The 16,175-nt window shown below is 28.4% G+C and overlaps 1 long non-coding RNA gene across 5 annotated transcripts; it reads left to right on the top strand.

The window, feature by feature from the left end:
* Positions 1–2,997: 2,997 nt before the first annotated feature.
* On the top strand, positions 2,998–14,974 carry LOC121115957 (uncharacterized). Of its 5 annotated transcripts, none has more exons than XR_011779845.1 (4): positions 3,154–3,973; positions 4,118–4,823; positions 5,358–5,634; positions 14,074–14,974. It is a non-coding gene; the product is annotated as an uncharacterized lncRNA (long non-coding RNA). The 5 variants fall into 5 exon arrangements; XR_011779843.1 differs by having other exon boundaries at positions 3,156–4,198; positions 4,781–4,823; XR_005863734.2 differs by lacking the exons at positions 3,154–3,973; positions 4,118–4,823 and adding an exon at positions 2,998–3,145.
* Positions 14,975–16,175: the final 1,201 nt, after the last annotated feature.

The raw sequence follows: 16,175 nt of genomic DNA, 5'->3' as shown, positions 1-16,175 counted from the left end.
GCACATTTTAATTATAGAGATAGATGGAAAAAAACTGATTCCCGTGGTTTTTGTTGGTCCGTAGGAAAATTTTTGTAACATGTGAAACTTTTCTTTCAATTTCAGTTTCTCTTGCATTAACAGATTATCAATAATTGAGTACAGCTCAAAAGTATTTATATAGCACTCATCATGCTTTATCGGGAAGTCTTGTTTTGGATGATATTACTTTTAATACTCCAGGAAATATAAGTCATGGAAATGGCTTACTACTGCCAATAGGATTTGCATAAAGTTGTCCAACTTATTAATACCCCTCTTAATTTTTGTGATTTTTCATTTTTGTGATGAAACTAATGCATGTTTGTCAAGTTTGTTTATGAATTATATGTATTTCATTGGTATTTTATTGAGGGATAACCAAAAAATGATGCTATGTTCAAAATTATTAACACCCTCAACAATAACGTAAATTAAAACTTATATAACCTGTTTATCTTTGTATTCTAGTTCATTCAAGATATCTTAATAGAATAATACCTCCTTTGATGGCCAAATGTTAAATAAGATAAGAAATAGCAACTTTAAAGAAAGGTATAGATAGTGTACCTAATATATAGTTGTCTCGTCAGACTCCAATTATGATCATCATGGTCAAGATGAAGGAGCTTATTGAGGACCTGCGTCAGCATCTTGTGAATGCCTACACTGAAGGAAAAGATTACAAGGGCATTTTAATGCAGTATGATGTCCCTGTGGCGACCGTCCAGAGCATAATTAACAAGCACAAGAGATTCAATACTATTAGAAACCTCAGTGGGCGTGGAAGGAAGCGCAAGTTGTCCACCAAACTTGCCAGAATACTATAGCTGAACGGTCAACAAGAACCCCCGGACAACAACTAAGACTATAATGGAAACGTTTGGCTAGGCAGGAACTAAAGTGTCATGGTTCACCATCGAGTGAGTCTTGCACAGAGGATGTATCCATGGATGTAGGCCACGGAAGACACCACTGCACAGGGAAAAACATGAAAACTCTCTCCTGGCCTTTGCTAGAGGTTATTTGAAGCAAGATATTAGCTTTTGGTTAACCGTCTTTTGTTCTGATGAGACGAAATTAGAGCTATTTGGCCATACAGATATGCAGTATGTATGCAGGAAGAAAGGAGAAATATACAAGCCAAAGAAAACTGCCCCACCATTAAACAAGGTGGTGGTAGCATAATTCTACAGGGATGCTTCTCTTGCAGTGGCACAGGGAACTCGTCAAGGTTCAAGGAATCATGAAGAAGGAAGATGAAGTTCAGACTTGAATCCTAACGAGAATTTGTGGCGAGACTTGAAGACAAGAGTGATCTCTAGAAAACCAACCAACCTAACCCAGCTTGAGGCCTATACCTAGGGAGAGTGGGCCAATATTCTACTGGCCACATACACAAAGCTTGTGGAATCGTACAAAAATCGTTTAGAGGCAGTTATAAAAAACCAAGGCTATGCTTTTGGCTATCAAAACATATGGGGAAACAGAGGTATAAATAATTATGAACATAGTATTTTTAGTTATGAATCAATAAAATACCAAGGAAACAAAATATTCCTTGAATTGTGTATAGTCATTCATTGACTTCTAGGTCACATATGATTTATAGGCATATCCAGGCATATTAAGGTATACACCTTTCTTCTTCATAAATTTATTCTTTTTAGTCACAGTGGTCCAATAAATATTTATTTTTGATGAAATGGAAGAAAGCATTTTATACAGAGGCCCACATTACATTCATCTTTTAAAAAAGCATTGAACCTTTAAAATAGTCAAAAATAGCAAAAAATATATGGCCTTTTTCTGAAGGCCACGAAAGAGAAAAAATGGGGTCATATTTGGGATCAGGGGACTAAATTCTACTAAGTGAAGCATATGCTGTTCTTTATCTATTTTTGCTGTCGAACAGTGTAATCATTCTATAATAATTGTTGAAAAGTTCTGAGGTAACACCGTGCCCCATTAAAAAAAGATATTGTTTTTCAAAAATAATAATTAATTAATTGATAAAATTAATAAAAATCTATACCCCTACACTTTGATCTAATCTATTTATTAATGGTGTAGTAACATATACAACAAAAATATATAAGAATATAACATCTATATTGAAGGAGGCAAAATAATAATAAAAACAAAAAGAGGGCAGACAAAACACACAAAATCCAAATCTTTTAATCCCATTTAATAAAACAAATTGTTATCTTAAAAGATAAAACATGACAATAATGTAGGAGGTTTAGAAAGCAGAAACAATTTAAAAAATAAATAATCTTTAGAGCTATGTGAATTCTATTTTGTAACTAGAAAGATGCTCAACACTTTAATTCTATATTATTTATTTTCCTTTTTTTGATAACGTAAATATATTTTCAATACACCTGTGGTACGAAAACTTCACAGCCACCCATTCCACCTTTGAGTATAACAAGGAAATTTGCTTTTTCATAGTGACTAATCTAGGTTATAATCAGAGTTTCATATGAGAAAGGTTGGTCTTCTTTTCTATTCAATCTTATGTACAGAGTGTTAACATGTGTACACCAGTGCTTCTCAAAAACCTTCATCCCAGTACACAATAATGAAATAAAAAACATATGGCTCCATCATTTAACAAAATTTGTCATTTTTAAATATTATGTAAGTAAATCACATGAAATTACCGGCTCCTTGGATTATTCTCCGGAGCACACTATTTCACCTTGACTCACATTTTAGGAAAGAATGGCTTATACAAAAATTACATTAGACAATGTATTTCCCTCTTTTCACCGTCAGAGTATTCATTCTATTTCCTTGACTGTGATGAAAATGCAAAGAAAGGATATCTTACGGTGAGGAAAGTTCATCCTACTTCATTTACTGCGATACAAAATGCACTGCAAGGATATTTCACATTGAGGAAACTTCATCGCACATTCGGAAAGTCAGCTTTCGTCACATAGTGTTACAAAATATAAGAAAGTAGCATTTAGTATTATCTAGATAATGCCATACTCGTTTATACACCTTAAACCTTTTTTCCTTCATTTTGAAAAAATGTTATCCCCAGTATATCAATAATTATAGACTTCAAAGAAAGAGGCGAAATACATATCAATGGAAAACAAATTCTAATCTTGTATTGCGATAAGTTGAATTTTTTTTTAATGTGTTAAACTCATCTTATGTGTCAATTCATTGGAATTTTTATAAAAGAAAATTACATTTTTATTTTGTACCATCCTTAGTTACTAATATATTTTTTTATCAAGGTTCTGTGAGTGGATGAGTTGATTATAATAACATGTTTTTTTTGTTCTATAATTATTTCAACCGTCGTGCCCCTTTCGTAAGAGAATCTTTATGTAGTATCAACTACAAGCTGTACTGATTATTGATTTACCAAAGTCAAGTTAAATATTACTTAGTTGTAAGCATATATTATTAAGGTGTCCCATAAAATCAAAAATAATTTTTCAAAAATTCATACGCCCCCCTTTTTTCCAATTTGATCTCAGCTACTCAAATCAAAATAATCTAAAACAACAATAACAGGGGCCAACGAAAGCTGAAAGTCAATTCCATGATTGTAAAACTTTGGTCTCTCGAATTTGAAGTATCTCCAAGTAATTTCATAAAACGTGTTTTCATCCCACCCTACTCCATATAAAGTGATGATACTGAGTTTATCTTTCAGAATTGATAAATAACAAGTCTCTATTTATTATATTACGTAAATTTTTACTTAATAACACGATAAATTACTGTGATTGGATATATTTTCTTTTAAGTGTTTATATTTTACAGTCAGTATATATTTTCTTGTGTTTATGAAAGCAACGTAGTAGAAGTTGCTCTTGTTCCTCATCTGCTGTAATTAAACCATGAAAGTCTTTCGTCAACTTACCTGCTCTCTCAGCCATATCATTAACTGTCCTAAGCATTAAATTATTTTTCTGAATTTGATGTAAGTAGCCTTACTATAGCATAAAGATAGAGCATTGCGAAGAAAATAGTCATCAATTTTGAAACGAGAAAATAGTGACATGCTTTTAAACATGATGAAATTACATTTTTTTTTATATGAAATCAAATTTCCTTTTCCTTGCAGTGTTGTATAAATTGTTAGTAGTAAACATACCCATGCTACAATGGAAAGAATAGTAACGTAACAACCAGTTACTTTTAGATGGTAACGTATTAACTATTTACTTTCAGGCAGTTTTTATTTCTCTTGAAAAGAAGCATGAAGCATATCTGCAATGTCAGACAATAACAAAAAAAATGCTTATATTATTTCAACCAACTAACTTTTAATTTTCAAAATCACAAACTATTTCTCTGTTTCTTGCAACATAAAGCATATTCACTACTTGCAAAAAAAATATTTTCCTCCCTCATTCTTCATAAAATGCAAAAAAACAACATTGTATATAAACTTCATTAATACAATTTTTAGACTTTTTTTGTTACAACAAACTGTCAAAGCTTTTTTTTTGAGATGATGGATGCAAAATGAATTAAAAAGTTAATAATTTACCTTCTTTTATATATTTATTTTTTAGAGCCATATCATAATATTGAATAAGGCTCAATGGGTTTTGAACTATTCATTTAAAGTGAATAAACTATTGTTAAATAGAGCCGAAGGAAAATATTATGCATAGCTAATCAAAACAACTCAATCTTAATAATATCCTGATTGAAGACTAAGATTATTATTTCTATTTAAATAAAGAAGGCTTAAAATAAATTTAAACTTTTCTTTGCTTAGGTATTAATCAATCAAACTTCATAATCTAAGCTTAAATATAAAGGCAAGTTAAGTATTTACACTCAATACATTTATTATTAATATCTTATATGTATGTCCTATATATACTCGCTTTAAGATATTAAAAAAGTTATCAAGGCAGATGTGTAAAATTGAAATGATTTCAAAATATTTTTTTTTTGAAGAATTAAATAAATATATATTTTCAAAAATAAATGCATAAAGAAAGTGAAAAATATAATTAAGATTAAGCGTTTGAAATGCAAATAATATATATATATATATTTTTACATATCTAAGTACATTAAAGCCATCATGTAAATATGTTTACGTATATAATATATCTAAATTATAACAAATAATATGTTATATGAAATCATATTTATTAATATTATATAATTAACGTCACAAACGGAACCTTTCAAAAGATTATTCCCTCTGGTTGGCAAAAATACTAAATAAGAACTAATTTTAGAACACATAGTTTGCTTTTAAACACATATCTGTGTAAAGAGCTGTTCTGCAATCGACTGCGCGAATATATATATGTATTTAAATCAGAGTTATCTTTTTATAGATTAAGGAAAGATAAGACTAAATAGAAAAATCAAATGGGTAGCTGTAATTCACAGAAATAACCGGAATCTGTCCTCGAGCCCTGGATTTTTTATTTTCACAGTGTATCGGATAATGTTGGGTTTTTGGATAGCTAACATTAAATGGTAAAAGAATACAACGTTATGCTTTGTTGCCCACTTATCGATAATATATTTAGAAGAAATATTAATAAGCATTCCTGGGACTGGAGATAATGGAGATAATAAAGGTGATAATGATCATACATGGAAATTTAAGTAAGTGCATATAACAGATCTAATAAAACTTTTATTTTTTTCGGGAAAAAGGAACAATGCCCCTCTTCACTTAGACTATGTGATTTTTAGCTTTACACTGATCAAAACATACTTTGGTGTTTTATTATACTTTCAAATCTAATATTTTCCAATTTAAAGTATTATTGCAACATCAACATTAATTACATAGTCTTAATAGAATATTTTTTTTGATAAAAAGCTATTATTTTTCCAAGAAACATGAGAATCCAAAAAGATTTTCCTTGTATAAGGTATACGCCTTCATTTTTGCCAAAATATGCTTTTTTGGGTGGAAAAAAATTCTTTATTTGTGGGCTATATCCAAAAAATCTATAATTACCTTTGAGTCTCTTTTTAAGCTAATAATTCCAAACACTTATTTTGCATAGCCTCTTTAAAAAATTTTCCGGATTTTAAAACAAAAATTCATTATAATATTACAAAATGATAGATTTAAAGCTTTACTTATCATAGAATAGCCTTCAATTTTTTATCGATAAAATTATCTACCGATTTTCTAATGGTATTTTGTCTTTTTACTATGAAAATCCTGTTATCAACTCTCGTCAGAAACTTAACTCCTGATTGACGACCAAAAGTTATCAAATCACGGTGATTCTCAGACCCTGATATACATTTTGACAATCATTAATGTATATTCACACATCCATTTGCATGTCCATGTCTAGACTTGACATCCTCTACGGTAATTATTCGTCTTGCCGAATTATTTTCACTGTTTGGAATGCCGTCTTACATTCATAGTGACCAAGGAGTATTGTTCATGTCTATAGAGTTAAAACAATTTTTACTAGAAAAGGCAATTGAAATGAGTAAAACAACTCCTTATTATCCCCCAAGAAACGGTCAAGTTCAAATATACAATGTTATAATTTAGAAAAGGGGTTCCTTTATGTTAAGAACGAGAGGATTAAATCAAGGTTGTTGGGATTTAGTATGTATTACCAGATATTCTCCATAAAATACGTTATTTATTAAACTCCACGACAACTGTACAACACATGAAAGAATATTTTCCTAACAAAGTCAATCGACAAAAGGCTCAACAATTCCGTCTTGGTTACTAAATCGGAAAAAGTATATATGAAGAGACATGTGCGACAAAGCAAGATCGAACCTTTGGTTGATAGAGTAGGTCTAATCTCAACAAACCCTAATTATATTGCTGTACATCATGTCATGTGCTGTACTGAAGGTGATACAAGAACAGTATCTTTAAAGGATTTAACTCCACTTTAACAGAGCTCGGTAGATCTTTCTCGTGGTTTTGCAGAAAAATTACATGCAAGAAATTAATGAAATGTAAACGGAAGATATTGGAGGATCTCTAGAATAAAATGAAAAATAGAAAAACAACCCCTTAGTACATAATCTGAGTCCTTATATACTCCGGTGTTAAGAAGGTCAAAAATAAATCAAACATCTCCAGATTAATTAAGATATTGACTAGGAGGTGGAGAATGTGATAAATAATATTGTACAAAGTGAAAGTGCTTTCTAATACTGTCGTTACTATTCAATGTCCAACCAACCAACCAAGGATTATTTTGTATAGATTTTCGGAACAATGAGGTCAATTCTTGAGAATAAGCATAACAAATTGAGTAGTTTGGGGTCAAATTGGTGTATTTTATTTTTTGGTCCATAACTTTTCAGTTCAAAAATTGTGAGGTTTTATTTAAATAATTAGATGTAGTACATGTTTTAGAATTTTACACTCTATAAGTTTCATTAAGTATATATATTTGATATTATATTTTTTTATCCCGCTTTACTTTTTGTCAAACATTATCCTATCGTTCACTGATACACAATTCACCTTTTCTTCAATAACATACAAAAGTTGAATACTCCAATATTTATTAAAATCTTCGATTAAAAAATGATATTCTTTGATAGTAAGATTAGAAATGATGTTTCTTGGTACCAAAACCTATGCTTTTGAATAACATATTGGTGCTTAGTCACTATATTGCTTCAAATTGTCATAGATTCATCTCTAAGTTATTTATTTTTTCAATATTTACACTTTATATGTTTATTAGACGTCCATATTTTATAATTTTCGAGCTAATTTAGATTAATATGACCGCAAAATTATAATTACTTTTAAAGGGACTAAAAAAAAGCTTTCAAATAATTCAAGCTTACAAAATAAGTATTAATGAATGACAATATACAAATATCTTATCCGGTGGTCCATTGAAATCTGAACTCTTACTAATTCAATAATAAAGAAAGATTCAGTTATTAAATTTATTTCTTTAATATATTTAAGCATAAACCGTTATTTACTAAAAGGTCTAACATAAATGCTATTATTTAAGTATCCTTAATAAAAATTGATTTACATTGATATTAATTAAATGAAATCCAATCCAATCCAATTCAAATCCAAGAAAATCCTTTTTGAAATTGAATATTTTCACGAGATACCTAATAAATTATATGAAAATGTTAAAACGTAAATCTGCTCGGATCTCATCGTGAGCTACTTTACGAAATGTTATCTGGACGAAAGACAAAACTCGATTTTTTTAAATTGAGCTGTGAACAGACTTACTATAAAATGAAGTATAGTCTTTTTTGTTTGTTGAAAGAATGACAAAGAAAGTACATATTTTCAGTTTTTTCTCCAGAATTCGGTCAAAAAGAGTCTTTTAAAGTGCATATTTTGTTTAAATCACACAAAATAAACTCTTTCGTTTATAAATTAGACTTTCTTCGGTATTTTGCGTATAGAGTCACAAGTTATCATAACATAAACTTCAGTCTAGTTGTGTAAATACTATTTTTCAAATGGAAAAGAGATAAATTGTTGTATTTTTTCTTAAATGAACAATTTTTATTTTTTTATAGGCAATGAAATAAAAGTATTATAGAGTATAGTACGTTTTTTATAGGCATAATCCAATATTACTTACATATGAGTAATTAAAGATATATTTTTGAGAAAGTATAATCACTATATTCATAATTTTGATACGATCCTATCGCTATTTTTCTCTGCTGAATAAAAAAATAATGTTTCCAACAATTTGACAGTTTGTTGGCGTACTACTGAGATTTAAAAGTCGATCAACCATTTGAATATTAAGATATCGTTTTGCCTTCCAGAGACTCTACACTGTTCACAGTCATATTTTTGTTTTGTTGAAAGGTAAAAAATGCCAGTTGAAAATCCTTTTCTATTTATAAAAAAATTACAATCGGCTAGGTGTGACCGAAATTGAACAATATTTAGAGGTAGATCAATGGCCTCAAAGTTTTGAAAATTGCCAATTTTTTCAAAAAAGGTTACTTATTTCCCAATTATTTTGAATAATGTTTACGATACAACTTTTTAAGTGTTATAACATTTTTAAAATAACTTTATTTACTCTATGAAAGAGACATATTATTCCGATAGAGAAATATTTTTTGTGTGAATTACTAAGCAAATAGTTGAAGAGCAAACTAATACATGTTGAACGTGTAGCGTACAATTTTTTTAAATTTTTCTTCTGCAAAAAACTGATTCTTTGTTTAGGTTGTATCTGAGCTTAATTTAGGATGTAAAATAAGTATCATTTATCGGTCCTTTATAGTTTCCCCAAATATCAAATTGCACTCTATGAAGCATAATTTCTGATACATATGCAGATTTGAAGTACTTTTGTTTACGATTTAAATCCATTCGGATTAGAGCAATCCTTGTATTATAATTATTAATTATAATAGTTATACTAAATTTAGTATCAAATAACACTACCAAATCCTTTGTACTTTCCTTACAAGTTCAATACCACGGTTACTAGTTTGAACAAAGATCGAAAGTAGATATATTACTGGAATATTTTTTAATATCGGAAAAGATAAGTAAAGTCATAGTTTATTCAACAAAAGTAGTGTAAACTCAAAATGCAAAGAGGACACTATTGATAAATCAACACGATCTCAAAGTAAGTTATATCTTATTTGCAAATGTGTTACCAAATTGACTGGAAATGAATTGTTTTTATCGCAAATAGCTTTGGGACCTTTATTGTATTATCATCTTGAATTAAAGAAGATTACCCAGAATCATTAAATTTTATTGTTGAAAAAAATATGAATGCATAGCTCTGCTCCAAAAAAGGTGACAAACGAAACATACAACTATGTATGAGTCTGGAATTTTAAATAGAGAAATATACGATGATAAATTATCAATTTTGCCAACGAACATCTTCAAAGGATTCCTGCAAGAGATGATTTTGTTAGATTTTTTGGAACTCATAATAATATTTCTTGGTAGTATGAAAAAACAGGAACAAAGTCTATGTAATCCGGTTCTATGCGACACAATTTTTGCTTTTCTAAAGTGATGTATAGTTTAAAAATTTCATCATTTAAGTCGTAGGTTAAATGAACTAAAAAAAGATTATATATTTGAATATATTTGAAAGCATGGATACCTTCTCCTACAGCCTCAGATGCTTTATATAATTATTTGAATTCGATGAAATAACTACCAAATTATTACAAAATAAAAAGTGTACTATCAAAAATGGCAGTTTGAAACATTTTTGAAGAAGTTATGGTATTGATCTAAAGAGTTTGTTGTGTTGGATCTATTTGACAGCCGAATCAGTTTGGTATCCGAAAAGTAAATATTATTTTAAATGCAAAATAAGGGAAAACAAGATCAAAATTTAAGACAACGATATATTAATTAAAATTAAAACACTTTTCTAGAAACAAGACAAAATAATATCATTCAGAAGCTGAAAATCCCAGAAGAGTTTTTAAAAGTCGATCCAAAATTGTGGACAAGTAACTATGGTCATAAGAAAGCCCTTTAAACAATTGATGCTCATAAAATTCCAAAACTTCAGTAGTTCAGACATATAATTCAGAAAAAAACTATTATTTTTTTAATATAAATTATCTTATGTTAAAAAAGTTATGAACTAATTAAATATTTTTTATAAATTATCAGTTCTTAGAACTGTTGAGCCACTGCCTCAAAACATAACTCAATTTGAAAAATAATTAAACAATTGTTTGTTAAAGAAAAAGGATCTTATTTTCAATCTAAAAATTAAATAATTCAACAAAATTAAAATACTACATAATTTATTTTTTTTATGTTTTGTGAGGAAAAAAGGGAAAACATTATTCACAATAAGTTACTTCTACAAATGTATTAGTTTTATCTTCATCTAATTCATACTATAATTATCATTACGAATATTTCTTTCCCAAAGGAACACACATATTTCTGATGGTAAATTTAGTGATCTTTAAAAAGTTAAAGAATATAACCTGAACCTTAATAAATCATTTTTTCTGAAGATATGGACAATTTCCCAAACTTTGAGGCCGTTGAAGTACATTCTACACGCATGATATATGTGGTAATCCGCCATTAGTCAAATATGGATGATTACAATACTTAGTTGATCATTGTAAGCCCTTAATATGGGACTTAAAGCCGACCTTGTAAAGTCTCCTTCTACAGGATTCTCAGTTTCACTCCTTGAAAAACTTGCAAAATTCGTAAAAACCCCTTCGGAACATCATTTTCCCTTTGATTACAATAAATTACTTAAGTTGACTTTGTTCAACAAAACTTTATGTATAATTCATTGTTAAATCATTTGGCGAGACTAAATACACATAAAGTTCTTAATTAAGGTTTGTATTGATTAATAATATGATCATTATGTGCTTATACCTACAATCTCATCAGGATGATGACGTCATTGGCATGGTATCCATGATGATGAAATAATTGGACGGATTTTTTGGTGGGAGGGTTATTGATTCGATTTGGAAACACCCACATAATTTATAAATGAACAGGAAATCAAAACTATTGGAGCAATAATCGTTAGGTCTCTAATATGTAGTTGCTATATTAAGGGGTTTCTATGATTAATTTAAATATCAAATTCTTAAAGAAAGTAATATTTCTAGTTTTATATAGGCGTTATCGGATTGTACCAAATAAAAACTTGTAGTATGTTTCTCTTTCTAGCCATTGTTAGTAGTTTCGTTATAAAAATCCTAAAGTATCAGTCAAAATCATAGTTTCTTTCATTCCGAACAAATTGAGTTAATTCTGTATTGATATTGGAATTTAACATCAATTGCTTAATTATTTGAAAGAATGATTTTATCTACTTCGAAATTAATCAATATTATTTATTAAATAACATGTATATTGAACAAAACATGAATTTCAATAGAAATATTGGCTCAAATACTTACGTTAACACAATTTGATTGATTTTATTTCTTGAAATCTTAACATTTAATGTGAAAACTTATTTTAAATATGTATTACCGGTTCCATTCATCGACTTAGAAGACTTATATATTTTTGTAATCTTCCCACTATTTTTTACATATTATTATCATCTTTTTCTTTTAATAAGCTGACGTGTCAAGTGTGATTAAATATGTACGCAGTGTTGATAATCAAGCAAGTTTGTCAATTATCAAATGATCGGTCAACCCTAATTAGCAAACATAAAATGTTCCATTTAGGCTAATTTTTAAATTGTTCTGGAGAATTAAAATAAAATTACATTTAAAAAAAAAATTATGGCATAGTAAATATAAGATTTCCCAGAAAGGACATTAATACATTGATAAGAGCCACAATAATAAAAATTATTTTGAAAGACTGTTCATTTTTATCCTGAAGCAGCTATATATCGAATAACTTGAAAAACTTCATAAACACTATTGGTTTTGATAGATATATTTGAAAGAAAAGTCATTATAGATTCCCCTCTTAACTTTATAACAAATATTATTCCTTTCAAGGCTAATCAAACTAAGATATATAATTTTAGCCTGCATAATTAGCATAGTTATCAATATTTTAAACGTCCTACAAATAAGAATAAATATTTAATATACTCAAGAGTAATTTATCTACATTTTACAAATGATATGTTCATACAAGTAATTGTATTTGTGTATTACACATTTCCTTACTAAAAAATATAGTGGGTTTATTAAAATACTTTACAATTATAAAACCACTTACATGATAACATTAGTTCTGACTAATTATGTTTAAGAAATCATAAATAATGTAGGCCGTATACGTAAGTTTTTATCCAGTTTGAACACAAATATTTATTTATTTTCAAAAACATCTAATTCAAGAATTTATGTTTCGTTTGGAGTTTGGATTTGTATTGAAATATTACTTTTAGTATTATTATCTAGTGAAGGCTAGTTAATATTTTTTTTAGAACCAAAAGAGTTCATAATGAAAGTTAAAATGTAATGACTAAATATCTTTGGAGAAGTGAAATAGATTCAATTATTATGTTGATTTATATTGCTGATGTATATTTTATATAAAAAATACCTAATACATAAAAAAACAGATCAGGGATTATTTTAATTAGAATATGTGCTAAAAATGGGGCACTAAGTTTTAACTTTAAAGGCTTATTTAGTTGTGTTTTGTTTTTACTTTTTTCCTACTCTTCTGTTTTTATTTATGAAGGGAGATCTTCCTTAAATGCATTCAATGCCCTTCTTTTTTTTAAATGAACAATATGTAATACCAAATTTTTACTGCTGTAAAAAAATAAGATCAATATTTTTACCAATGGTGCACCCTAAGGATTTTTTGATCTCAAGTGTAAGAAAAACTTTGAACAGGAATGCTGAATGTATAAAATTTTGAAGGATAGTTAATGAGTTTATGTTAAATATATCTCAGTAAAAAATAAGTGAACCTAAAATATCTTAATTAAGTAAATTGATATTCCAAAAAGCTCTAATGTTTCATTTCAATGAAGGAATTGAGAAACATTTAATGTTTTGAATGCATTTTTGTATGGGGGTGAAGGATTAACGGAGCATGGCCTACTTTTGTGATTGTAATATAATTACAATTATTTAAGCATTAAAACTGTTTAAGATTATATTAATTAAATTATGTCAAACTCAAATCTAAAAAAGTCCTGTTGGATATTGAATATTCAGAGGAGATACATTCTAAAATATTTGAAATTAGGAAAAAACAAATATTAATTCTGCTCGACTCCATCATGAGATACTTTACAAATTGGGATCCGGATTCTTATTCCCTTTAATTTAGCTATGAACAAATTAATGTGAGCTCAAGTACATTCTATGTTTTTAGAAAGAATGGAATAATTAAATAACTACCAACCAATTCTAAATTTTATTTTATTTTTGATTCAAGTGGAGTCACAATTTATCAATTCATCAACTTGAGTCTAGTTTTTGTAAACCACATCTAGTAAGTGTGATGAGGATGATTTGTGGCAAATTTTTTATAAAATGATATTATGTAGGGACGAATCTTTCAAATAACAATTTTGATTTTCTTTAAGGACTAATCTCAATCTCCTACTATTAATTTTATTTCATTTTTTATAGGTCTCAAGTGAATTAATGAGGTTCATGCTCTTTTCCCAGGAGGTTTTCACATATATGTATACCTGTATTTAAAGATGTTTCTTTGCAGCATTAGTCAACATGGATAACCACAATATCTAGTACAGCTGTATCAGTCCTTAAAATGGGACTTGAAATGGATATCAGCACGTCTTGTTCTCTCTTATTCTTATTACTGGTCCTTGTAAAACTTTCCAAATCTTTAGGGGATATCTTTAAATTATCTCTCAGTTTACAATTCATTACTTTTATAAAACTTTAAGTAAATTTCATTTATCTAAGCACTGGGGGGAGTTTAAATGCACAATAATTGTTTGCTGTTAAATCTAGGCGAAGTTTTTGTAGCCATATCCTTTTTAATCATCCCTTAAGCCTTTCACTTTTTTGAATATTTTTTGGAAATTAAATTTTTTTTACCCTTTATAGCTTGTAAAGTAAAAAAAAATCAAACAGGGCCCCAAATGTTATGGTAATATATGTGAGTGATTTTTTTGCACTATTCTTTATGCTCTATTTTGATTGTCTTAATTTCTAACAAGTAAATTTTTATTGATAAGTTAAAGCAAATTATTTTTTGTACAATTAAATTTTAATCATCAGAGAGTTTGGTCCTCTTGATGTCGATACACTTAATTCAGGAACTGTTTATGAACTATGAAAAAAAAAGTAGAAAACAAAAAAATATATTTATATTTCGTTATATGATATCAATGTGTTTATTCTGTTTATAAATAATATAAAGGAATAGGGCGCGATCAAACTAAAAATGAAAACTAATATAAAGGAATCACAATCATGTTTAATTATTAGTGATGTAAATCGTGTGTATTTATTAGCTGGCCGTTTTGTTGGAATTTGTAATCTAAAGAATGAATTTTCTTTTCCCTAGTTGTTTTCAATATTATTTACCTCTAGTGAACTTCCTTTCCTACTACATTATATTATATTCGAAACCAAATTGAACACTTGTTTGTGTTCCTATAAAACTGAAAAAAACCTTGATTTTGATTATTTGTAACGGAGTAACAATGTTAAGGCTTTGTTTAGCTCAGTGTAGAATTGAAGATCATTATCAGATTAACTCTTGTCGAAATCCTTGTTTATATCCTCCTCGTCATAGATCTAACGAAACATCATGACAGCTAAGCTACTCTCCTCTAAAATATTCCTTAAATGGCCAGAATTCATAATTGGGCTGGTAAAGTACGACGTTTTTGAGCAATTTGATTCAGTACAACCCTTACAATTCAGAACGTTTGTACCCTCGGTGCGGTACAAATATATATAATCATATTTTAAATATTTTGATGTTATATAATTTTAATTAATATTTTTTATCATTCTTTTTTTGGTTTATATATTGTATATAAAATACATATATAAATAAACCGTAACAATTGTGTTGGTTATTATTTTTTACAAAACCGAAAATATATTTTTTGTAATAAATATCTATTGTGTCTTAAATATTTAAGCAACCACTATTACAGAATTATTTGGTTTTTTGTTGTTTGGAAGTAATCTGTATTTTCTTACAAGATTTCATTTAAGCATCATCAACTAACAAATAAATATGGATAACGAATTTGATATGGAGATATATATACTTTCCTCTCGTACTTACAAGTTTGCATTTTTATATATTCCTGAATAATAGTATAATTTAACTTGCGTATATTTTATACCAATCTTTGCTTTTATAGTCAAGTTAAGTATATTTAAGAAATTTTTTAAGAATAAAATTTAGGAAAACAAGGTATGTTGATTTTTTTTGATAAAAATCGATTTTTATGAAGCAAATCTTAACACCAGTAATACAAAGTATAATTGGAAATTAATTAACAAGTGTTATTCACACCACTAGATACTAGAGCTGCGGAGTCGGGGTCGAACTCGCCCGGAGTTGGGGCTTTAGCCCGGACTCGCTAGTTGTTGGGTAACTCATTAGTCCGAGTCCAGATAAGGCTGTGAGATCTGGAACCTTGAATAAAACAACAACAGAATCATGGCTGTTACAGCAAATCTATTATTTTTGTTTTATTTTACATTATATACCTACGTTAACAAAACTACAAGTTTGTTCT

This window comes from Lepeophtheirus salmonis, chromosome 4 (assembly GCF_016086655.4).
Source record: "Lepeophtheirus salmonis chromosome 4, UVic_Lsal_1.4, whole genome shotgun sequence".
NCBI classification, from domain to species: Eukaryota; Metazoa; Arthropoda; class Copepoda; order Siphonostomatoida; family Caligidae; genus Lepeophtheirus; species Lepeophtheirus salmonis.
The sequence above is the reverse complement of the archived record's forward strand: the minus strand, read 5'-3'. Positions and strand labels throughout refer to the sequence as shown.